A 25340-nucleotide genomic window follows, 5' to 3' on the forward strand; every position below is an offset into this window, starting at 1 on the left:
ACAGTAAGCACTATGGTGGTAAGCACTACTGAGCCAACTTCCTCCTGCACAGTAAGCACAATGGTGGTAAGCACTACTGAGCCAACTTCCTCCTGCACAGTAAGCACAATGGTGGTAAGCACTACTGAGCCAACTTCCTCCTGCACAGTAAGCACAATGGTGGTAAGCACTACTGAGCCAACTTCCTCCTGCACAGTAAGCACAATGGTGGTAAGCACTACTGAGCCAACTTCCTCTTGCACAATAAGCACAATGGTGGTAAGCACTACTGAGCCAAATTCCTCCTGCACAGTAAGCACAATGGTGGTAAGCACTACTGAGCCAACTTCCTCCTGCACAGTAAGTACAATGGCGGTAAGCACTACTGAGCCAACTTCCTCAAGCACAGAAAGCACAATGGCGGTAAGCACTACTGAGCCAACTTCCTCCTGCATAGTAAGCACAATGGCGGTAAGCACTACTGAGCCAACTTCCTCCTGCACAGTAAGCACAATGGTGGTAAGCACTACTGAGCCAACTTCCTCTTGCACAGTAAGCACAATGGCGGTAAGCACTACTGAGCCAACTTCCTCCTGCACAGTAAGCACAATGGTGGTAAGCACTACTGAGCCTACTTCCTCCTGCACAGTAAGCACAATGGCGGTAAGCACTACTGAGCCAACTTCCTCCTGCACAGTAAGCACAATGGTGGTAAGCACTACTGAGCCAACTTCCTCCTGCACAGTAAGCACAATGGTGGTAAGCACTACTGAGCCAACTTCCTCCTACACAGTAAGCACAATGGCGGTAAGCACTACTGAGCCAACTTCCTCCTGCACAGTAAGCACAATGGTGGTAAGCACTACTGAGCCAACTTCCTACTGCACAGTAAGCACAATGGTGGTAAGCACTACAGAGCCAACTTCCTCCTGCACAGTAAGTACAATGGCGGTAAGCACTACTGAGCCAACTTCCTCAAGCACAGAAAGCACAATGGCGGTAAGCACTACTGAGCCAACTTCCTCCTGCATAGTAAGCACAATGGCGGTAAGCACTACTGAGCCAACTTCCTCCTGCACAGTAAGCACAATGGTGGTAAGCACTACTGAGCCTACTTCCTCCTGCACAGTAAGCACAATGGTGGTAAGCACTACTGAGCCTACTTCCTCCTGCACAGTAAGCACAATGGCGGTAAGCACTACTGAGCCAACTTCCTCCTGCACAGTAAGCACAATGGCGGTAAGCACTACTGAGCCAACTTCCTCCTGCACAGTAAGCACTATGGTGGTAAGCACTACTGAGCCAACTTCCTCCTGCACAGTAAGCACAATGGTGGTAAGCACTACTGAGCCAACTTCCTCCTGCACAGTAAGCACAATGGTGGTAAGCACTACTGAGCCAACTTCCTCCTGCACAGTAAGCACAATGGTGGTAAGCACTACTGAGCCAACTTCCTCCTGCACAGTAAGCACAATGGTGGTAAGCACTACTGAGCCAACTTCCTCTTGCACAATAAGCACAATGGTGGTAAGCACTACTGAGCCAAATTCCTCCTGCACAGTAAGCACAATGGTGGTAAGCACTACTGAGCCAACTTCCTCCTGCACAGTAAGTACAATGGCGGTAAGCACTACTGAGCCAACTTCCTCAAGCACAGAAAGCACAATGGCGGTAAGCACTACTGAGCCAACTTCCTCCTGCATAGTAAGCACAATGGCGGTAAGCACTACTGAGCCAACTTCCTCCTGCACAGTAAGCACAATGGTGGTAAGCACTACTGAGCCAACTTCCTCTTGCACAGTAAGCACAATGGCGGTAAGCACTACTGAGCCAACTTCCTCCTGCACAGTAAGCACAATGGTGGTAAGCACTACTGAGCCTACTTCCTCCTGCACAGTAAGCACAATGGCGGTAAGCACTACTGAGCCAACTTCCTCCTGCACAGTAAGCACAATGGTGGTAAGCACTACTGAGCCAACTTCCTCCTGCACAGTAAGCACAATGGTGGTAAGCACTACTGAGCCAACTTCCTCCTACACAGTAAGCACAATGGCGGTAAGCACTACTGAGCCAACTTCCTCCTGCACAGTAAGCACAATGGTGGTAAGCACTACTGAGCCAACTTCCTACTGCACAGTAAGCACAATGGTGGTAAGCACTACAGAGCCAACTTCCTCCTGCACAGTAAGTACAATGGCGGTAAGCACTACTGAGCCAACTTCCTCAAGCACAGAAAGCACAATGGCGGTAAGCACTACTGAGCCAACTTCCTCCTGCATAGTAAGCACAATGGCGGTAAGCACTACTGAGCCAACTTCCTCCTGCACAGTAAGCACAATGGTGGTAAGCACTACTGAGCCTACTTCCTCCTGCACAGTAAGCACAATGGTGGTAAGCACTACTGAGCCTACTTCCTCCTGCACAGTAAGCACAATGGCGGTAAGCACTACTGAGCCAACTTCCTCCTGCACAGTAAGCACAATGGCGGTAAGCACTACTGAGCCAACTTCCTCCTGCACAGTAAGCACAATGGTGGTAAGCACTACTGAGCCAACTGCCTCCTGCACAGTAAGCACAATGGTGGTAAGCACTACTGAGCCAACTTCCTCCTGCACAGTAAGCACAATGGTGGTAAGCACTACTGAGCCAACTTCCTCCTGCACAGTAAGCACAATGGCAGTAAGCACTACTGAGCCAACTTCCTCCTGCACAGTAAGCACAATGGCGGTAAGCACTACTGAGCCAACTTCCTCCTGCACAGTAAGCACAATGGTGGTAAGCACTACTGAGCCAACTTCCTCCAGCAGAGTAAGCACAATGGTGGTAAGCACTACTGAGCCAACTGCCTCCTGCACAGTAAGCACAATGGTGGTAAGCACTACTGAGCCTACTTCCTCCTGCACAGTAAGCACAATGGCGGTAAGCACTACTGAGCCAACTTCCTCCTGCACAGTAAGCACAATGGCGGTAAGCACTACTGAGCCAACTTCCTCCTGCACAGTAAGCACAATGGCGGTAAGCACCACTGAGCCAACTTCCTCCTGCACAGTAAGCACAATGGCGGTAAGCACTACTGAGCCAACTGCCTCCTGCACAGTAAGCACAATGGTGGTAAGCACTACTGAGCCTACTTCCTCCTGCACAGTAAGCACAATGGTGGTAAGCACTACTGAGCCAACTTCCTCCTGCACAGTAAGCACAATGGCGGTAAGCACTACTGAGCCAACTTCCTCCTGCAGGAAGCACAATGGCGGTAAGCACTACTGAGCCAACTTCCTCCTGCACAGTAAGCACAATGGTGGTAAGCACCACTGAGCCAACTTCCTCCTGCACAGTAAGCACAATGGTGGTAAGCACTACTGAGCCAACTTCCTCCTGCACAGTAGTAAGCACAATGGTGGTAAGCACTACTGAGCCAACTTCCTCCTGCACAGTAAGCACAATGGTGGTAAGCACCACTGAGCCAACTTCCTCCTGCACAGTAAGCGCAATGGTGGTAAGCACTACTGAGCCAACTTCCTCCTGCACAGTAGTAAGCACAATGGCGGTAAGCACTAATGAGCCAACTTCCTCCTGCACAGTAAGCACAATGGTGGTAAGCACTACTGAGCCAACTTCCTCCTGCACAGTAAGCACAATGGTGGTAAGCACTACTGAGCCAACTTCCTCCTGCACAGTAAGCACAATGGTGGTAAGCACTACTGAGCCAACTTCCTCCTGCACAGTAAGCACAATGGTGGTAAGCACTACTGAGCCAACTTCCTCCTGCACAGTAAGTACAATGGCGGTAAGCACTACTGAGCCAACTTCCTCCTGCACAGTAAGCACAATGGTGGTAAGCACTACTGAGCCAACTTCCTCCTGCACAGTAAGCACAATGGCGGTAAGCACTACTGAGCCAACTTCCTCCTGCACAGTAAGCACAATGGTGGTAAGCACTACTGAGCCAACTTCCTCCTGCACAGTAAGTACAATGGCGGTAAGCACTACTGAGCCAACTTCCTCCTGCACAGTAAGCACAATGGCGGTAAGCACTACTGAGCCAACTTCCTCCTGCACAGTAAGCACAATGGCGGTAAGCACTACTGAGCCAACTGCCTCCCGCACAGTAAGCACAATGGCGGTAAGCACTACTGAGCCAACTTCCTCCTGCACAGTAAGCACAATGGCGGTAAGCACCACTGAGCCAACTTCCTCCTGCACAGTAAGCACAATGGCGGTAAGCACTACTGAGCCAACTGCCTCCTGCACAGTAAGCACAATGGTGGTAAGCACTACTGAGCCTACTTCCTCCTGCACAGTAAGCACAATGGTGGTAAGCACTACTGAGCCAACTTCCTCCTGCACAGTAAGCACAATGGCGGTAAGCACTACTGAGCCAACTTCCTCCTGCAGGAAGCACAATGGCGGTAAGCACTACTGAGCCAACTTCCTCCTGCACAGTAAGCACAATGGTGGTAAGCACCACTGAGCCAACTTCCTCCTGCACAGTAAGCACAATGGTGGTAAGCACTACTGAGCCAACTTCCTCCTGCACAGTAGTAAGCACAATGGTGGTAAGCACTACTGAGCCAACTTCCTCCTGCACAGTAAGCACAATGGTGGTAAGCACCACTGAGCCAACTTCCTCCTGCACAGTAAGCGCAATGGTGGTAAGCACTACTGAGCCAACTTCCTCCTGCACAGTAGTAAGCACAATGGCGGTAAGCACTAATGAGCCAACTTCCTCCTGCACAGTAAGCACAATGGTGGTAAGCACTACTGAGCCAACTTCCTCCTGCACAGTAAGCACAATGGTGGTAAGCACTACTGAGCCAACTTCCTCCTGCACAGTAAGCACAATGGTGGTAAGCACTACTGAGCCAACTTCCTCCTGCACAGTAAGCACAATGGTGGTAAGCACTACTGAGCCAACTTCCTCCTGCACAGTAAGTACAATGGCGGTAAGCACTACTGAGCCAACTTCCTCCTGCACAGTAAGCACAATGGTGGTAAGCACTACTGAGCCAACTTCCTCCTGCACAGTAAGCACAATGGCGGTAAGCACTACTGAGCCAACTTCCTCCTGCACAGTAAGCACAATGGTGGTAAGCACTACTGAGCCAACTTCCTCCTGCACAGTAAGTACAATGGCGGTAAGCACTACTGAGCCAACTTCCTCCTGCACAGTAAGCACAATGGCGGTAAGCACTACTGAGCCAACTTCCTCCTGCACAGTAAGCACAATGGCGGTAAGCACTACTGAGCCAACTGCCTCCCGCACAGTAAGCACAATGGTGGTAAGCACTACTGAGCCAACTTCCTCCTGCACAGTAAGCACAATGGTGGTAATCACTACTGAGCCAACTTCCTCCTGCACAGTAAGCACAATGGTGGTAAGCACTACTGAGCCAACTTCCTCCTGCACAGTAAGCACAATGGCGGTAAGCACTACTGAGCCAACTTCCTCCTGCACAGTAAGCACAATGGTGGTAAGCACTACTGAGCCAACTTCCTCCTGCACAGTAAGCACAATGGTGGTAAGCACTACTGAGCCAACTTCCTCCTGCACAATAAGCACAATGGCGGTAAGCACTACTGAGCCAACTTCCTCCTGCACAGTAAGCACAATGGTGGTAAGCACTACTGAGCCAACTTCCTCCTGCACAGTAAGTACAATGGCGGTAAGCACTACTGAGCCAACTTCCTCAAGCACAGTAAGCACAATGGCGGTAAGCACTACTGAGCCAACTTCCTCCTGCATAGTAAGCACAATGGCGGTAAGCACTACTGAGCCAACTTCCTCATGCACAGTAAGTACAATGGCGGTAAGCACTACTGAGCCAACTTCCTCCTGCACAGTAAGTACAATGGCGGTAAGCACTACTGAGCCAACTTCCTCCTGCACAGTAAGCACAATGGCGGTAAGCACTACTGAGCCAACTGCCTCCTGCACAGTAAGCACAATGGTGGTAAGCACCACTGAGCCTACTTCCTCCTGCACAGTAAGCACAATGGCGGTAAGCACTACTGAGCCAACTTCCTCCTGCACAGTAAGCACAATGGCGGTAAGCACTACTGAGCCAACTTCCTCCTGCACAGTAAGCACAATGGCGGTAAGCACTACTGAGCCAACTTCCTCCTGCACAGTAAGCACAATGGTGGTAAGCACCACTGAGCCAACTTCCTCCTGCACAGTAAGCACAATGGTGGAAAGCACCACTGAGCCAACTTCCTCCTGCACAGTAAGCACAATGGTGGTAAGCACTACTGAGCCAACTTCCTCCTGCACAGTAAGCACAATGGCGGTAAGCACTACTGAGCCAACTTCCTCCTGCACAGTAAGCACAATGGTGGTAAGCACTACTGAGCCAACTTCCTCCTGCACAGTAAGCACAATGGTGGTAAGCACTACTGAGCCAACTTCCTCCTGCACAGTAAGCACAATGGCGGTAAGCACTACTGAGCCAACTTCCTCCTGCACAGTAAGCACAATGGCGGTAAGCACTACTGAGCCAACTTCCTCCTGCACAGTAAGCACAATGGTGGTAAGCACCACTGAGCCAACTTCCTCCTGCACAGTAAGCACAATGGTGGTAAGCACTACTGAGCCAACTTCCTCCTGCACAGTAGTAAGCACAATGGTGGTAAGCACTACTGAGCCAACTTCCTCCTGCACAGTAGTAAGCAGATGTTAGTATAAATTTAGCTACAGACTCCTTACTCTATTAGAACAAAATTCTTAATGGATGCGATAGATGTCATCGTCAATACACCCGTCATGTCCACAGTCTTAAGCCCAATGACACAACAAGAGATATAGCACTTTCATCCATATTCCTTCGCATCCATACAGTCTCCTCTTCCAATATCAGGCACATTCTTCCTTCAGTTTATATACATACTGTTACCGGGGACTTCCTCCATCAGGACTCCACACTAGCCATGCTGCCATCTTGTAACAACCCTGCCATGTATCAGGTGGATCCCAGCCGGGATCCCACATACACAACATAAAGTTCCCACCCTCTTATACTTTATATCTAGATATAAATATAAAGATTAGATTTTGGTCTGTGGCACCTGGAACCCCCGCCACTCCGGTGTTCCTGGTTTTGCTAAGATGGGCTACTCCCCTTAATGTGAAAATATCAAATCTTTATATGACTCACTTGATCCCAAGAGCTGGACTGGACATGTTTGAGTCTGTCTCCGTCCACATAAAGGTCATGGTTATGTTTTGTAGGGCCTTCCGCGAAGGGCTGGAAATTTCATTCTTCTTTCCACCTGGGTACCACGCTCAGTCTACAGGACAGACAGAGCAGGATAACGATACCTTTATTAAAAGGAGGGCAGGCAGACCTGCTTTTCAGGAATGGATGGTGCGAATTGGTTGATTCATAAACAGGAGCAGGGCTAGTGCTGCCACAGCACCTGAAATGACGGCTATTTCAGCTCCTTGATCTTCATGAGATACCATGAGGACCCTGTCACCTCTAGGGAAAGTTTCAGCTATCGCTACTGGTCGTGGGAGATAATGCAGTACTTTTTCTTAGAGTTTCAGGGGGAATTCAGGTTAACTTTCAAAACAGTTCAAGTCAGTTTTGGGGTATAGTCTTAGAGAGGCTGGACAAGGGGTATGCCCCCTTCCCCCGGGACATAGACCCCCCCTGAACGTAGACTAAGGCCCAGATTTATCAATGAGTGATATTCTTGTTACTAATCTTAAATGGTGCTCCAACCAATCAGCTCCTAACTGTCATGTGTTTGAAAAATGACAGGAGCTGATTGGTTGGAGCAACATTTAAGATTAGTAACGGGTGATAATAAGAATATCACTCGTTGATAAATCTGGGCCTAAGTGACGACCTCCTGTGATAATACGTTTACAGTATTTCATTATAAGGCTGCAGACGCCAACACTCCGGCCAGTAAAGTATGAAGTAATGAGCACGCGCTGCGAAGATTCTCGGATTCATTCCAGAATAAAGTGTTAAATGTGGTTATTGTGAAAAAAACGAATATGTCACAAATCATCGGTCTTTCAGCTCCATCCGTCCGTCCTCCTGGTGAAATGAAACGCTAGTCATTACAAAGGAAATACTGCAAACGATGGAGCCGAAGTTTAGAGATAACAAGGACATTGAGCTCTTCAGCTTCTGCAAAAGATTTGATAAATCACAAAGGAGAAACTTAAAGTTTGGGATTATGGGAAACAAACCAGATTTCTGGTGAAGAAAAGCCCAGTTACCCGCTGATCCCCGGCGCTAAGCAAATCCATATCATACACAAGAGAGCGAGCGGCCATAATAGCCTTCAGGCCACGATCTCAGACAAGCGAGCGCGGGCAGCACAGGAGAAAACGCAATTTATGGACTGGGTATTGCAATCTTAAGGTACATAAGGAGAGCAATGAATCTGAAGCAGATCTGTCACATACCTAGACAAATGTCTGATATTCCTGACAACGACCATAAAATAGGACGCGGAGAGGAAATTGAGTTTCGCTCTGGAGAAGGGCGATCACAACATTTTAAACAGGAGATGAAAGGTGTTAAAAAGAGAGAGATGGAGAGAGCCGTAATACATTCCACTCAGGATGCGCGCCGCGCCCGGGGAATCATTTCTCTCAGACAACTGATACTTTCAAAATAAATATATCGCATAGATTGTTCTTTACTTGCAGACAAAGCTTTGGTGTAGAAGAAATAGGATATTCTTCATTCAGACAAGTCACAACATACAATAACGTGATTAAACAAATTTGATACAGAATAATTATTTATGCATTATTATGGGGTCAACGTGAAATAGGATGCGCGAGTGATGACAGCTGCGGCTTTGTATGAGGTTATACGGGACTGCCGTTCCTACAGGAACATCACTGCGTGGCCGTCTTGTGTCACTCTGGTGGAAATGACCATTTTTGGGAAGACAGCAATAATAGACTGATTCCTGAACGTCAGAGTCAGATCTGTGACTATTGTGCAGAATAATGAAGCACTTTGGACATTCTTTATAATCTCTATGGATTGGGTCTGCTGAGATAGCGGCCTGGTTGGAGCGGCAAAGATCGTGCGCATAAAGAAGCCCAAATTTATAGGCAACGGCACCTATAAGTAGCATTGTGAGGTTAATCAGGTTTCATTTTGTGTTACAGCATTTTTAGCTTTTATACCTCCCCCCCAACATAAAATCAGACACCCCTGCCTGCAGTCCCTCCCTTCCAACAGCAGCTGCAACCCTCATAGATTTCTCTTCGATGAGACGAGAGCTGAATAAGCTTAAGTCTATATAAGAGTCCTCAGTTTGTAATTGGCTGGAATTTGGTCAGTAGTTGCTAGGTAGAGTAGTTTGGGGGATTTATCATGGTTGGTTGGTTTCTGACCATGTGGGAGCTCGTGGGAGTGGCTTGGTGGACTTTATAAGGCTGGTGTACGTCCAGCAACTTCCTTTTCTGGACGGTGTTTGTCCCTCCCTCCCTTCTCTATCTCTGTACTGTGCATTTGTTGTGTATGTTCTTACTAACACTTGTTATTGTCGTGTTCAGCGAAAAGGTGCTACAAACCAGCGGCCACGTATAGTGTAAGCATATCGTTGTGTAGCACATATCCTTTTAAGGGTCATAGTGTGGCCTACCTCTGCTGGAGGACTTTGGGCATCCGTCTCTGCGGATACGCTCATAATATACAGTATTATAGGGGTTGTGGGTCTTCAGAGCTCAGCTTACAATGGCCACAGGGGGGGTGCGTATCAGTCGCTCCCTAATATTGGCTAAGGTCATATGGCTGGAGCTGAGTGTTTGTAGCATCCTTCTTTGCCTCTCAATAAATTAAATTAAATAAATAATGTCAAATTCAGGGTCATACCTTCAATAAAAGCGAGTTATGACCATTTAACCAAAGCAGTCCGTGTCCGTGTCCTTATTTTTAGTATAAGTTAGTAGTAAGCTGTTATATATTGTATTTTAATTGCAATAAAGTTATGGACACCTTATATTTACCAAGCTCCGGAATCCAAACCGTTCCAGAGTTTGGCGCCCTCTCGCTGCCAGGGCCGTAACTAGGAGAGTTGAAGCAGTGTCACCACACAGAACACAGGCCCCTGTGGGTGGTAATGTCACTGCCCCATGGCACCTTGATGTGGCTTGCAGGGTGCCTGGAACGGCACCTTGCAGACACTCGTGTTACTGTAGAGATTGCTATACTTTCCAGAGCCAGCGCCATGACATAATGAAGTCACGGGTGTAGGTGGCGGGGTCAGCACAGGGCGCAGTCCCAGCTTGTTACTGCACTGCCCGCAGCTAATGCCGTCACTTCACTCAAAACACAACTGTGGACAAATCCACAGTTTACAAGCGAAGATCGTGAAATTCTACATACGAGCATATTAAAACACGGCGGAGGCAACTAAAAAAATATTTTAAATTGAAATTAATTACTGTTCATTTTTAATTAATGAAAAACCAAAATTTTTGCATAGCATTCACCCTCTACAGGTCAGGTACCAAATTACAAAAGGATTACCCTCTTGTGCTTCTCCTTACTTTATTTTCATCTACTTTTTACTCACCACTAGGACCCCTAACACTTGGTGCTTATGCTCTGTTGCTTAATTGGGTGTTATGGCCACCAATGCATCAATGTATATTATCGATGTCCTTGTCCTTCATTGTATCGTATTTTACTGTAAGTCACTGTTTTGGTTATGTACCTTGTAAGGCACTCGGAACACTTGTGGTGCCATATAAATAAACGATAATAATAATAATAATTTAGCTTATCTACTATTTTTTCTTTTCTATCTTCTCTACTAAATTTAAATTAATTAGTGTTCATTTTTATTTAATTAAAAAACACAATTTTTGCATAGCATTCGCCCTCTACAGGTCAGGTACCGAATTACAAAAGGATTTAGCTTATCTAATATTTTTTCTTTTCTATCTTCTCTACTATATAAAAGCGAAAATTTGTCCTTCTGTCTTTGTTTATAAATTCACAGTTTAGAAGCGAAGATTGTGAAATTTTACATACGATCATATTAAAACACGGCGGAGACAACAACAAAAAAATTTAGATAGAAATTAATTACTGTTCATTTTTAATTAATTAAAAAACACAATTTTTGCTGGACGCTCATTATGGGGCCTCACGGCATATGGGTAGGACCTCGGAGCAAGCCTTTTGTGTTGTCATGTTTTGTCATGATGTTAATGTTTATTATTGAAGAGAGCTTTAGCAGGCTTTCCCAGCATTCTCTGCTCTCTGACTATACCAAATTACTTAACAACACTGACTTCTTACTTCGAGCTGTGTCAAAATGATGACTTTGCAAGGACCCTGCTGTACTGTGAGCTGCCAAAATATTACACATGGAATGCTTCTCTAAAAGTTTTTATGCGCAGAAAACAGGGAGTCGCTGTAGATGGTCATCCTGGTATCAGAGCAACAGAATCTCTTGGCCGTTTACACTGTATATCTGACACATTTTGAATGATTCTATCTCCAAAGTTTGCTTTACACCGTTACAGGTCCTACTTCCTACGAAGACCTTAGGACTGTTGATGGGGAAGTTTGTCACACTTTTCGTGAGGCCTGCCTAAGGAGAGGTTGGTTGGAGGATGATGTGTAAACAAACATTCTTAAAATCCTGGGCAACACCAGGTACTCCAGCTAGTTATATATATATATATATATATATATATATATATATGGAAGAGAAGGGGTACCTTTGGTGCGCTACAACTTTGAGTATTAATTGAACAGAAGAAATTACCACCACTTAGGGGGATTTATTGCAATATTAGCTGTTGGTCAAACACAACCCTCTAGTTAGTCTTCAAATCACCATAAGTTTAAGTTTTGGAAAAATAAAAGCCCTATGGTAGCCCATAATTCTTATACCTGAATATTTTATTCTTGGTATATCAACAGAGGTAAAAATATAAACAATTTACAATACAAATAAATACATAAATCGCATAAAACAACTTTTAGTAAACCTGCCCCAGTACAGAAGGATAGATGTTGTTATCTGCCACCTACACCTTTACAGGTGTGAGCTCTTAGGTGGACTTCTTATGTGGTAGGTGCGGGTTTTTCAAAGCGATGACCCTACGCATTTCGTCCACCTACGGGACTTCATCAGGGGTAAACACAAAAATGGAACTGGTCTGAACAAACACTTGATGATATGGAACTGGTTAGAACACTCAGTGGTATATGCTTATTTTCTGTCCCTTGATAGGGAGAAATCCCTAGAAAGGCTTTTAAAAGCCAAGTAGTTCTTATAAAGATTTTACTGGAACGATTAGATGGATGTTTCTCAACCAATAAATGTAACCAGATTCCTTAACAGCAATTTAAATATGAAGATGCATCATATACTCCCAATGTGTAAAAATGATGAGACCCAGTGCCAAGCAAATGGTAAAACTCTATTCAGTCCAATGAAGTGTATGTCTCCCTCTGTTAGCAGAAAATAGGGACAGAAAATAAGCTTATACTACTGAGTGTTCTAACCAGTTCCATATCATCAAGTGTTTGTTCAGACCAGTTCCATTTTTGTGTTTACCCCTGATGAAGTCCCGTAGGTGGACGAAATGCGTAGGGTCATCGCTTTGAAAAACCCGCACCTTCCACATAAGAAGTCCACCTAAGAGCTCACACCTGTAAAGGTGTAGGTGGCAGATAACATCTATCCTTCTGTACTGGGGCAGGTTTACTAAAAGTTGTTTTATGCGATTTATGTATTTATTTGTATTATAAATTGTTTATATTTTTACCTCTGTTGATATACCAAGAATAAAATATTCAGGTATAAGAATTATGGGCTACCATAGGGTTTTTATTTTTCCAAAACATAAACTTATGGTGATTTGAAGACTAACTAGAGGGTTGTGTTTGACCAACAGCTAATATTGCAATAAATCCCCCTAAGTGGTGGAAATTTCTTCTGTTCAATTAATACTCAAAGTTGTAGTGCTCCAAGGGTACCCCTTCTCTTCCATTTCTATTTTTAGGTCCTCTACTAGCAGAGGTCCACCTAATTGGTGCAGCTGAACCAGTGTACGTGCGATATAAGGGTTCATTTTGTACCCATAAATATTATATATATATATATATATATACATACACATACTGTATACTGTGCAGTGTATGTATTTTTCTGTGTACATCAAGGACTGGACCACTATCTCAGGGTATTTGTTCTTCTTAGTTATTAATATACTAAACATTTACTGTGTGAAGAAATAGTCCCTTATTTTCTACATTTTTCCAGGCACATAAAGAGCTTGATCAGGTTAATTCTGCATTTATGTACTGTGCAAAGTAATAGCCCACCATTTTACTGTAGATTGTAGTGTACATTCAGGTGTTATGTAGGCTTATGGTAGGTGCTGGTTTTTACTGCAAATCGGTGTCCCAAATACAGGGGTGGGCAATCAGACCATTTCGCAGAGGTATACGGCTCCAGCAGCACAATCTCAGAGCCCAGCGTTTGCTAGGCCTTGCACAGAAGCTATGATCTATCCATACAGCGGGGACCATGGCAATGACATCTTTTGTATTGCGTGGTTGGGATAGGACTGAGAACACTTAAGGGTAAGATCCATTGACAACATTTTTTGGCCAAATGCCTGATGAGAAGAAAATTTTGCTAAATAGATTTGAACTTTATCTCCACCTAAATATATACTGTAGAGAGAAATAGTTAATATTTGGGGTCTATTTATGTAGCCTATGTAGCTGCAATACTGATTTTAGTAACGCTGCTGTTGAAACAATCTGGTCCTTAGTTTGTACATCTACAAGAGTTTAATCTGCTTTACCTGCAGCCGAGCATTACAGGCAAAGTGTCACTGTGAAATGCACAAGAACGGCCAGCGGACACTAGTTTGGCCGAGCACGGGAGATGAGTAGCAAAGTCCAAAGTCTTTTCGGGGTTTACATGTCCCCCACTGCTGGGTATATGTATCGGGATGCAGTCGGGAAGCTGATGGACGGAATCCTGACTGTCTAATCCCGGCATGGTTTAAATGACAGGCGTCGAAATCCCGACACCTGTCATTTTACCTACGCCAGGAGCCTGACACCCAGGTTACCAATCAAAGGTAAGCCGTGCACTGGACGCGGACAGCCGCGGGGAGGAGGGTTAGGTTTAGGGCTCCAGATGGGGACTTAGGGTTAGGCACCCCCCCGGGAGGTTAGGGTTAGGCTAGGGGAAGTTAGGCACCCCCGGGGGGGACTTAGGTTTAGGCAGCGGGGAAGGGGGGGGTTAGGGTTAGGCACTTGGGGGGGAAGGTTAGGATTAGGCACCCCTAAGGGAGGGTTAGGGGGTAGAATAGGGTTAGCAAATACTTACCTTGGACAATTGGGATTTTCACCCCTGCCGGGATGCCGCTGTCGGGATTTGGATGCGGCCGGCGGTAAATCATACCGGTAAATCATACATGTATCTATCTGAAGATGTTAAATTGCTCAGACACTGTAACAGGCTATGGAGTCATGGTAATCTGCGACAATACAGGGGCTGCCAGAGAAATCCTAAATTTGTCTAAGACATCCTATGCTGGTAAAGAGATGAGAACCCTTTCTATGACATAAAATCCAGGGGAAGAACCTATCAATGCTTCATAAAAGACCCTTCTGCAGGGGCCCGTGTGCAGTCTCCGTCCGGGGCCCCCTTCTCTATCTCCGGCGGCTGGCAGCGAACGCACTGCTGGCCGCATCAGTAGACTCTGGGGACTAGTCTGTGCCCAGAGTATACTGCGCATATGCCGGTCACTGGGAAAATGGTGCAGCCGCCATTTTCCCGGTGATTTCCCCTCTGCGCATGTGCAAAACGCCGGGAAAATGGTTGCATCGGCCATTTTCTAGGCGTTTTGTGCAGGGCTGCGATAATCGACGCGGGACTTCGGAGAGGTAGCTATCAGCAAGTATGGGTGCAGGGTGTGCGGTGTGGGCCCCCAGGGGCCCGTGTGCCCCACACACCCTGCACCCATTATAAATACGCCCCTGCCCTTCAGTCTGCAAACTTCACCCCAAAGTCTAACTTCCTCACACCTAACAATCACCCTTCTCAGTTTTCTCTTATTGTGGCACTTTTCCACTATCTGCCTACAGTACTTAGCTGACATGCAGGACTAAGTGACTGGTGATTAGCGTATAGTAAGTGCGTCACTGGCCTGCTTTACTACAGTACGCAACTGCGATAGTATACTAATCCATTGCGATCGCTATGCCCTCGCAGCATAACACAATGACACCCACCTTAATTACCACACATCCGCAATGTTTAGCAAAACTGTGAAACCATCGGTAACATGGAGTACCATCGCAGCCTGACGCACACTTGCACAAGCTCTGACCTTACTCAGGAATTGCTAACTTCTATGCACACACAGAGACCTCAGGCTGCATAGGGCATCGCAGTGGATAATTTATGCATGCCCCTGCAACGGTTTTGAAACGTACTAGCACGCCTATGTTTGCCGGAACCCCCCGTCACCCCTAACAAACGGCACTTCCTGTCAATCACTCTGCGATGGATCTGCTCGGGTGGACTCGGATCCCCTGTGTTCAGAGTGGTTGGGTTTCCACAGACTCTGAACCGCTCATCCCTATATATAAGGCGGCTGTGATCCTCTAATAAATCAGTCAGTGAGGAGAGACGCAGGCCGGGCCAGTGACAGCAGATGCCCTGTAGCAGCACTCTGGTGAGAATAGGAAAGCCTGGTTTCAGGAGATGTCAGTGTAACACGGTGCAGGGAGAGGGCCGGGCCCATTAGTACCCAGTGTAGCTACCCCATACTTGCCGACATCTCGGCAGGGGAATCTGGGAGGGAGCTGGGAGGTCCGTCCAGCAGGGAGGATGGGGGCGGGTCAAAGAGGCGGAGCGGGGGCGTGCCGACGCGATTGTGTCATAGTGGCCCCGCCCCCCGCTTTGCAATGTCAATATTACTGGCATTATAAGGCAGGGGGCGGGGCTACAATTACGCAATTCGCGCTGAATCGCGTTATCACACCCCCGCACCGCCCACTTTTGCGGCTGGCGCGGGGTTAGCGGGGAGCCGGCATCTATTCCGGGGGACTTACCTAGTCTTGCGGGGTGTCGGGACCGGCACCCGATTTTCGGGAGGCTCCCGACAGTCCCGGGAGAGTAGGCAAGTATGAGCTACCCCCTTGTAAAGAATTGTTTATTTAGCAGATCAGTCACTGGCTAACTGACTTTGAAGTACCACATTTATTTTCAGTTATGTACCAACGATAATAGAAGTGTGAAATACGATATACGGTGAACAATTTGGCACACATGCAATTAAATACCAGGTAGGAGCATTATAACTATGGCCTGGCTCATGCAGGATGATTACCTGTAAAACACAGCCTGCAGCGTCACCTAAGACCCGGACAGTCACTTTATTAAGGTTTTCAAGTTAAAACGTTTCTGCTACCAGATCTCCAATCTCCAAATTACACAGAGTACTAACTAGCGAAAAACAGAAACGGAGACCAAATGCAGTTACGCTGAAGCCTGAATTGTCAGCAGATGGAGCGGAGGACACAGCAGATTGCAGGACAGGTTTGCTGGAGGGAACGTAGCAGATAATATCATACATAGTGATGATTATTGCTATTACTGGAATCCCTCTGGCCACTTACAGGAACATTCAAGCGACACAATATTTGTCTGCCCACAAACGACTAAAATACACTAAAATACAGAAAATGATATAATATATGTACTATAATGAGGCAGCAGGAGCTAAGATAGATAGGTCATCAGTCTAAAACCGTTCATGTTTAACTCAATATTTTAAGACGTTAGTTTCATGGATATAAGCAGGGGCGTATCTATAATGGGTGCAGTGTGTGCGGGGCACATGGGCCCCGGGGTCCAGGGGGGCCCCGCACCGCACACCCTGCACCCATATTATTTCAAACTTACCTGTCCGTGGTCCCGTGTCGGGTGTCAGCGCTGCTCAGAACACCGGAAAATGGCCACCGCGGCCATTTTTCCGGTGTTCTGCGCATGTGCAGTAGACTCCAGGCACACTCTAGCCCGAAAGGGGCAGCCAGAATGTTGGCATCTATGCTTCATTGGGTTACGATCACCATTGTAGCCTATTGGCGGCCACAAGCGGATGGGCATAAACGCAGACATGATGACATTTCCAGGGTATTGCTGAGCTGTCCTAGCAACAATAAAGACTACAGGTGGACGGTAAGTAGACAAAGATGTCTATTAATGATCACATTATGGGCGGGATGTACTAAGCATTGCATATGCGCCGCGGTACATCTCACCTATCATCAGGTACATACCGCTGCTGATTACCGTGGTATGTACTTAGAAAATCGCAAAGGACAGGTCTCCCGATAAGAGCTGTCATTTGCGATGACCCCGGATAGAGGGACTTCTAGGCAGTGGCGGATCCAGGGGGGGGGGCGATCAGGGCGATTGCCCCCCATAACACACAGCCCCAGCCCCGCCCACCTACTGATTCTGCAGGTAGTCAGCAGGAGCTGTAGCAGTGCAGTTCTGTAAAGGGGGCGGGGCCTAATGCCGTCTATTGTCTGGCCCCGCCCCCGAAGAGGAGAGCAGCAGGTCCCCTCCTCCTGCTCCCGGAAAGCTGCCCAGGAATGTAGGTAAGTGTGCATAAAACATATAAAAGGTGAGGGAAGTGAGTGTTGTGCATAACATATACAGGAGGGGGTATTGGCATCACAGGACCATCACCGGGTGCAGTACTCGGCTCCAGACACTGGGCCTGATTCAGACCCGGATGCTATTTGCGGACGGTCGTTCCAAAAAAGGGGACGGCTATTTAAATTGAGCACTCGCTCTTTGCGGTTTGTTGACGCCTCTATGTCTGAGCGAGCGAAGGAAAAATGCGCTCGCCATTTTGTAAAGACACCCCTTTGCCATTCGCATCACACGTCATCTCCGGTATTTATTAGATTAATCGGGTACATCGACAGGCATCTGAACTGCTCGCAGTGCTTGTGGTAGGTTTTTCTTACCGCTATCACTGCGAGCAGTTCAGGCTTAAAGACAACCAAGTGACGTGGTCGATGACGCTCCTTTACTAATTATGCACTCCCATTAAACGCCCTTTTGACCGTTAGGCACGCCTGCGTTCGGATCTCCACTCCCCCGTTTTCAAGCACCTTCCCCTGTTACCACCCACAAACGGTACATTCTGTCACTCGAATTAGCAGCCCCTCGCTGTTTTGTGAGCGCACGATTTCCGACTATAATGACTGGTTTGCGCATGCGCATTACAACCCATATGCATGCGCAGTTGTGCGAACATCGCTCAGAGCCAACGAGCGGCCGCTTACGAGCGGCTCTGAATCAGGCCCACAGTAAGGGAGCCTGCACTGCATATTGATTGGTCCCAGGGGGCACTCTGCACCTTCTGGACCCCCCGAATGACTTAAACGGGGGTTTTGGCCACGAGTCTATGCTCCTGAGAGGCCACATCCCCTTTTTTTCCTAAGCCGCGTGCACTGCTAGCAAGTAAGAAGTCCACACCAGGTGTCCCGCAGGTGAGTGGCGCCACTGGGAGGGGGTGATGGGCATAAAATAGATATTTGGACATATAGCCACTATATATATATATATAGGGGCCTATTCATCATCGATGATGATGAAGTTTAGAACTCGCTGTGAGGGATACTTCAGTATCCAACTCGCTCCGGTCAGGGGACAACTGCTCCGAAAAGCAGTTGTCCCCGTGGAAAGTATTGCAGCTACTTCTGTAACTGCGTTACTTACCTGATCCCCGTCGTCCCGGCAACGCATGGGAGCTGGTGGAGAGGCGGCCGGTGGGATCCGCTCGGATCCCTCTTCGCATCCCTGGAACTTTCAGTTTTCTGAGTTTGCTGAATACCGGGGTGGGGGTCCGATTCGATCCCTCTCAGGGGGAGTATCCCGAAAAGAAGCCCATAGGCTTCTATTGGGTAACGTCACCTGAAGATAGTGTTACCCTCTGGGTCGAAGCACCTGCATGCATCGCATTCCGGTGCTTAGTACATATGGAAAATGTGGTAAAACACCCGAAAACATAATTTTCCACTTTAGTACATCCTGCCCTATAAATGCTATCTATGATACATCTCGCCCATACTGCCCTGTACATGCACATGGTGATAATAAGGATTCAGTATGGCTGCTGCTCCCCCAGTGAGTTTTCATGGTATTTCTATAAAGAACACAAGACTACCAGGGCACAATTACAGGACGGATTACAGGTATGATTCGCTACATACAGAAACATACAGCAACAATGAAAGTGCAAAAGGGAAGACATGCAATCCACGTGTATTATAGGCAGCAATATTGTTATCACGTGGATCACCCCATGCAGTTCTGGGGGCAGAATGGGGTCCTCCTACCCAGGGCGGGGAATGGTGTTCCTAATAAAGTTGCCACTCAGAGGCCCTGATTCAGAGCCGGCTATTTTTTTTTTAGAACGGCCTCCTGGCCGCTCGCATAGCTGTGGCTCACCACCCACAGCTATAGCGAGCGGCCAGGAAGATGGTCGCGATGGTCAAGATCATCGCGACCATCGGGCTTGCGACGAGACCCTTGTGGTAGGGTCTCGTTGCTGCAAGCCCCAGAGAGATTTCGGCTCTAACAAAGCCGAAATCTCTCCCACTGACATCACTCGTGATGTCAGTGGGGCCGCCCCCAAACGGAGGCGTTCACATGGGAACGCCTCCGTTTGGGCAGCCACTCCCCCCGCACGCCCACCAAAGGGGGCGAGCTGTCACTCAACATCGACAGCTCGCCCCCTTTGTTGCGAGACCCGGAGCGACGGAGTGCCCGGCGCTATCCGGGTCTCGCGTATGCGCACGACGGAGCCGGCTCCGTCGTGCGCATGCGCACTGGTCCACCATCGACCCGGTTGCGAACGCACAGCGCTTGCAACAGGGTCTGAATCAGGCCCAGAGTACATACACACAAAGCAATGAGGGGACATTAATTAACACTTTTACTGGCAATTTGGAGATTAGCTCTTTTTTTTCTCTTTTATAAACCTCATTCTAGTCTGTGGATTTCTGGGTATATTACTGTAAAAGCGCTGAACGTGCTGAGCCAATGATATATAGACGCTTGTGTATGTAGGCGCAGTGACACAATGTGTGGTCTGGTCTCCTGCCCTGGAGGTCTGTGTTATCTGTTCTCTGCACCTCGGGAAACTGTTGCCTAATATATAAATATTTAGCTTCCGTCCCTTTCAGGGGAAATATACAATGAGAGGAGCAGGTACAGACTAATACCGCGGATTAGGGAGGGAGTATACATACAATAAACTCAGGACAAGGAACCAAGAACAAAAATGTATAACTTGCAGGATAAATATACTATAGGTCCATTTTTATATAGGTTTATAAACTGATCATAAGTTCCAGTGTTTCACGTGAGCTCAGTCCCTGTATATAAGATTCCACGTGGGTTTTAAAACCAGAATTTTTTCTGCATTTGACAGAAAATCTCCCCAGGATGCCGCATATTCTCCTTCTATTTAACATTTATTTACAGATTTCTTCAGCAAATCAGGTCACTCTTTCTTCTGTAAATTGCCGTTATCCATGTCGGTTAGAGATTAAAGAGACATAAATAATGTATATTGTCCGTGCTCCCATGGTTGTATATAGAGCTTATGTCATGGTAAGCATTATTGTGTGATCACAGGGAATAACATTCTGAATTCCATTTGTCTGATATTTGGAGCAGCCTGAAGACTGAGTTGCACACGAGCGGATTCATGAAGTACGTAGTGTGGGTGCATTGCGTCTGGGCAATTTATGAAGCAGGAACTCTGGGCCTGATTCGGACCCGGTCGCAAGCGCTGAACGCTCGCAACCGGGTCGATGTTTGCCCACTGGGCATGCGCACGAGGGATCCGGCTCCGTCGTGCGCATGCGCGAGACCCGGCTAGCGAAGGGTGATCCGTCGCTCCGGGTCTCGCACCAAAAGGGGGCGAGCTGTCGATGGTGATTGACAGCTCGCCCTGTTTGGTAGGCGGACAGGCTGGCCAAACGGAGGCGTTCCCGAAGGAACGCCTGCCGTTTGGGGGCGGCCCCACTGACATCACCAGTGATGTCAGTGGGAGAGCTTTCGGCTCTGTTAGAGCCGGAAGCTCTCTGGGGCTTGTGGCCACGAGACCCTACCACAAGGGTCTCGTCGCAAAAGCCCGATGGTCGCGATGGTCTTGACCATAGCGATCATCAACCTGGCCGCTTGCAATAGCTGTGGGTGGTCACCCACAGCTATGCGAGCGGCCAGGAGGCCGAACAAAAAAACACAAAAAAACCCGCCCTGATTCAGAGCGAGCGCTCGTTCAGAGCGTCCGTCTCTGAATCAGGCCCTCTGATCTCTGCAGCAGCCAATGTGCAGACTGGAGGTGTGAGGTAGAGGTAGGGGAGAGGGGAGGAGAAGGAATCGGTGGGGAGGGGAGGAACGGCAAGCAATTGGGAAGAGAGGGAAGGGATGGGGACTCAGGGATGTCTTAAACAGGGACACCTAGAGGTATAATTACTAAAGTACGTGTATTTAAGTGGAGATGTTGCCCATAGCAACCAATCAGATTCTAGCTATTATCTTCTAGAAAATGCTAGATAAATGATAAGTAGAATCTGATTGGTTGCTATGAGTAACATCTGCACTTCTAAGAACCCGCATGTTAGTAAATATACTCTCTAGGGTCTGATTGAGAGGTGCAGGGAGATCCAGCTGCGTCTTCTGAAAGATAATTCCGCAGCAGAATGAATCAGGTTCCGGCCCTCTCGTTTCCTTCTCAGCGCGCAGGGAGTAGCATTGCATGGTGAATGTTATTCACGTACAGTCACTGTGTTTTTTATGAATATTTCGCTCCAAAAACACAATTTCCAGCAGGCAGGGAAAACAATTTTGTAAATAAAAATAATATAGACGAGGGGGTCGTTTTTACCTCGGATCTTCCCATTAAGTTCGGACCTCGAAACGGGGCAAAACTTCATCTTTCACAGAATCTGTGCCGATATTTCCATGAAAGATGATGTTTGGCCTAATTCTGAGATCCGAACTTGGCAGGAAGATCCAAACCGAAACCGAGATGGATACTGGCCCTGATTCAGAGCCGGACGCTCTTTCAGAACGCTCGATCTGAATCAGGGCGTTTTCTGTTTTCTTTTGTTGCGCCCTCTTGTCTGCTCACTAAGCTTTTTCGAGCGGTCAGGTGATGGTCGCGACCATCGGGGCTTGCAACGAGACCCTTGTGGTAGGGTCTTGTCCGTCGGAATTCCTCTCTCGCTCCGGGGCTTGCGCAGTACCCCATCATTGACCCGATTGCGAGTGGGTCTGAATCAGGCCCACAGTCTGTAGTCTGCTCTGGCCAGCATAAAGCAAGCCACAGAAATGCTGCATATACCGGTGTGACCTCATTTACTGTAACTATCCTTCCAGCCAGCCATTTGTGTGAAATGCTAGCAAAAAATAAATGGAATCACAGCTCGCGATAAGGAGTCACAATTCTATAGTGTTATAGAGAATCCCAGCTTGTGTCACCTTATCACGAGATTTATATATATATATATTTTGTTTTCATTAGCATATCACTCAAAGCCGTAGTAACAAAGTCATATTACCGGCCAGGATGGAGGGAATGGGTATGAAATATATACATGCGGCCGGCAGTTCGATTCCCGTCAACGGCAGCCCGACAGGAGCAGAGTGCGATGCAGCGGAAGCCCGACAGCGCTGGAAATCCCGATCATGGATAGGTAAGTATCCACTAACCTAACCTAACCCCCCTAACCCTAACCCTCCTTACGGGTGCCTAACCCTAACTTCGCCCCCAAGTGCCTAACCCTAATCCCCCCTCTAAGTGCCTAACCCTAACCACCCCCTTCCCCGCTACCTAAACCTAAGTCCCCCGGGGGGATGCCTAACCATAAGTCCCCCCCGGGGGTGCCTAACCCTAACCCTCCCTCCCCCTAGCCTAACCCTAACCCTCCCGGGGGGTGCCTAACCCGAAGTCCCCCCCGGGAGCCCTAAACCTAACCCTCCCTCCCCACGGCTGTCCGCTCGCGGCTCCCGGCATCACTACGATCGTGATGCCGGGCGCCGGTCTCCCGGCGTCGGGGAAATGCGGGCATCTACATCTGATTTTGGTCTTCATCCTGTCCGTTATTGCTTCTTTTGACCCATCCCTCTACACTTACGTGTCAGAATTACCTCTATACAGATGACACTCAAACGCATCTATCTCTACGCAGACTCCATCTTACTGTCCCTGCAGGTAGGCTTCATTCCCTGTACCAAGATGGCCACCATAGTCAGTGCAGCGCCATCTTGCCACTGTGTAGAGTGACATGGTGGGGGACGGACGTCTCCTACTGAGCACCTAATAAGAGACCTGGTTGCATCTTGCTATTAGGCTTTTCCAGCATCCTGCACCACTACCCCCAAGCATCATAAACTCATGGGCTGGTGAGCTGCGTGATACCCTGCGCCATCGCCAGTGTGTACACCGCGGTGAGTACGGCTGTACCTGCTACTGTATATCCAAATTAAACGAAACCAGTAGATAAGTAACTGGGCTGTTCATAGTTTGAATCATCTGCTGGTGTGTGCCTGTATAATGCTGCAATATCAACACCTGCACACACATCATTTCCAACATAATGCTCTTCTGCGATTTCATCTTGGATGCTGCCTCATACTTAATCATTAAAAAAACTGAACTAATATTCTTGCCATCCACCAACAGAAGCTACTTACCTGATACCTGTGATTTTTCTGACCACGCGACAATAACCCCAACGCTCTAGCTCACTGTCTAGGTGTCACCCTTCACTCAGAACTAACTCCCCACATCCAATCTGCCTCCAAATCCTGTTATATACTGTACATCTAAAGGTGCCTACACACATAGCGATATTTTACATGATCTGGCCGATTCCGACGCATTGGAAAGACAGATCGTGTAAAATATGCCCAAATCGTGAGTAAATCTTGATTCCCCACTCACAATCACGATGGCACCCCAGGAGGGTTAGGTTTAGGCTGTGGGGACGGAGGGGTTATGTTTAGGCACTTATGGGGGGAGATTAGGGTTAGGCACTAGGGTGGAGGTTAGGATTAGGCACCCCTAAGGGAGGGTTAGTGGGGGGGACAGGGTGAGGTTAGTTACTTTACTTACCTTTCGGGATCTTCTCTGCTGCCGGTCTTCCGGCGTCGGAATTTGAACCGCCGGACCTCTATACACAAAAAGAAATACAGGTGCTCAACTCCAAATGAACTGATTTTATACAAATAAATACATTATTGCACTGAATAGAGGTTTTTTGGCATAATCTTGGCCAAGGTTATGGGCCTACCAGCACATCCAGGTAACATCTGTCGGTTATGTCCCTAACATACTAGGGTTCAAATCCAGAGCGCAGGGCAGCCCCAAACTAGCCCAGCTGAGCCGCCCCAAGACACCGCTCTAATAAGAAAGGTGAAGTGTAGAAGAAATAGTTAAGAGCAGCTTAGATAGGTCCAGCGGTCATTCATACCGATCCCGTCTAGACAAGTGTTCCCAAACTCATAACACAGGGAGCACTAACAGTGCATGTTTTCCACGTCTCCTCACAGAATCACGAGTGAAATAATTAGCCCCACCTGTGGATCAGCCAGGAATGAATATACCTGTACACCAACTAGGACACATGGAAACCCTGCCCTGCTAGTGCTCCCTAAGGAATGAGTTTGGGAAACACTGATCCAGACTAATTTTTCCAACTGATTTATCCACTACTAATGTTCTTTTACTGCTGCTCCGTTCTGTCAGCCCTCGTAGTTACATGTCGTCTCATAATCCAGTATTAAATGCTTTCAGCAATATTATCTCTTTAATCAGTGCACACAAAACTTACATGTATTCTATTACTGTACCCAAACAACCTACTGACCCCTAAATCAACATTGTTGCATGACTGGATCATATAGCCTAAGCTCTCCATTGCAATCTGCTTGGAAGCAGCGCCCTCAAACCTCTATGCCTGTTTGTTAATACTCCGGCCGAGATGTATAGAAGGGAAAATTGTTGTAAATCCTCTGAAAATTATTTTTTTTTTTTTTACCATAAGAGATGTACGCTGACCCATGTGTTTTGGTTTTGGTTCTAATTCATCGTCAAGTTTTGGTTTTAATTGTGATCTGAATTTTTTTTTTCAAAATATGATAAAAACAGCAGTTTTATTAAACTCAATGTCATTTTCAGTCAATTTTGACCACCTCACAGCTAACTATAATATTTTAACCAATATAGACCAAAGGCTGCAGCGAGCTGGCTGGCTAAATTCAGCCACAGAGCAGCGGCACAAACGCACACCAGTTTGAAG

Source organism: Taudactylus pleione, unplaced genomic scaffold (genome assembly GCF_031769625.1).
Source record: "Taudactylus pleione unplaced genomic scaffold, aTauple2 ptg000486l, whole genome shotgun sequence".
NCBI lineage: Eukaryota > Metazoa > Chordata > Amphibia > Anura > Myobatrachidae > Taudactylus > Taudactylus pleione.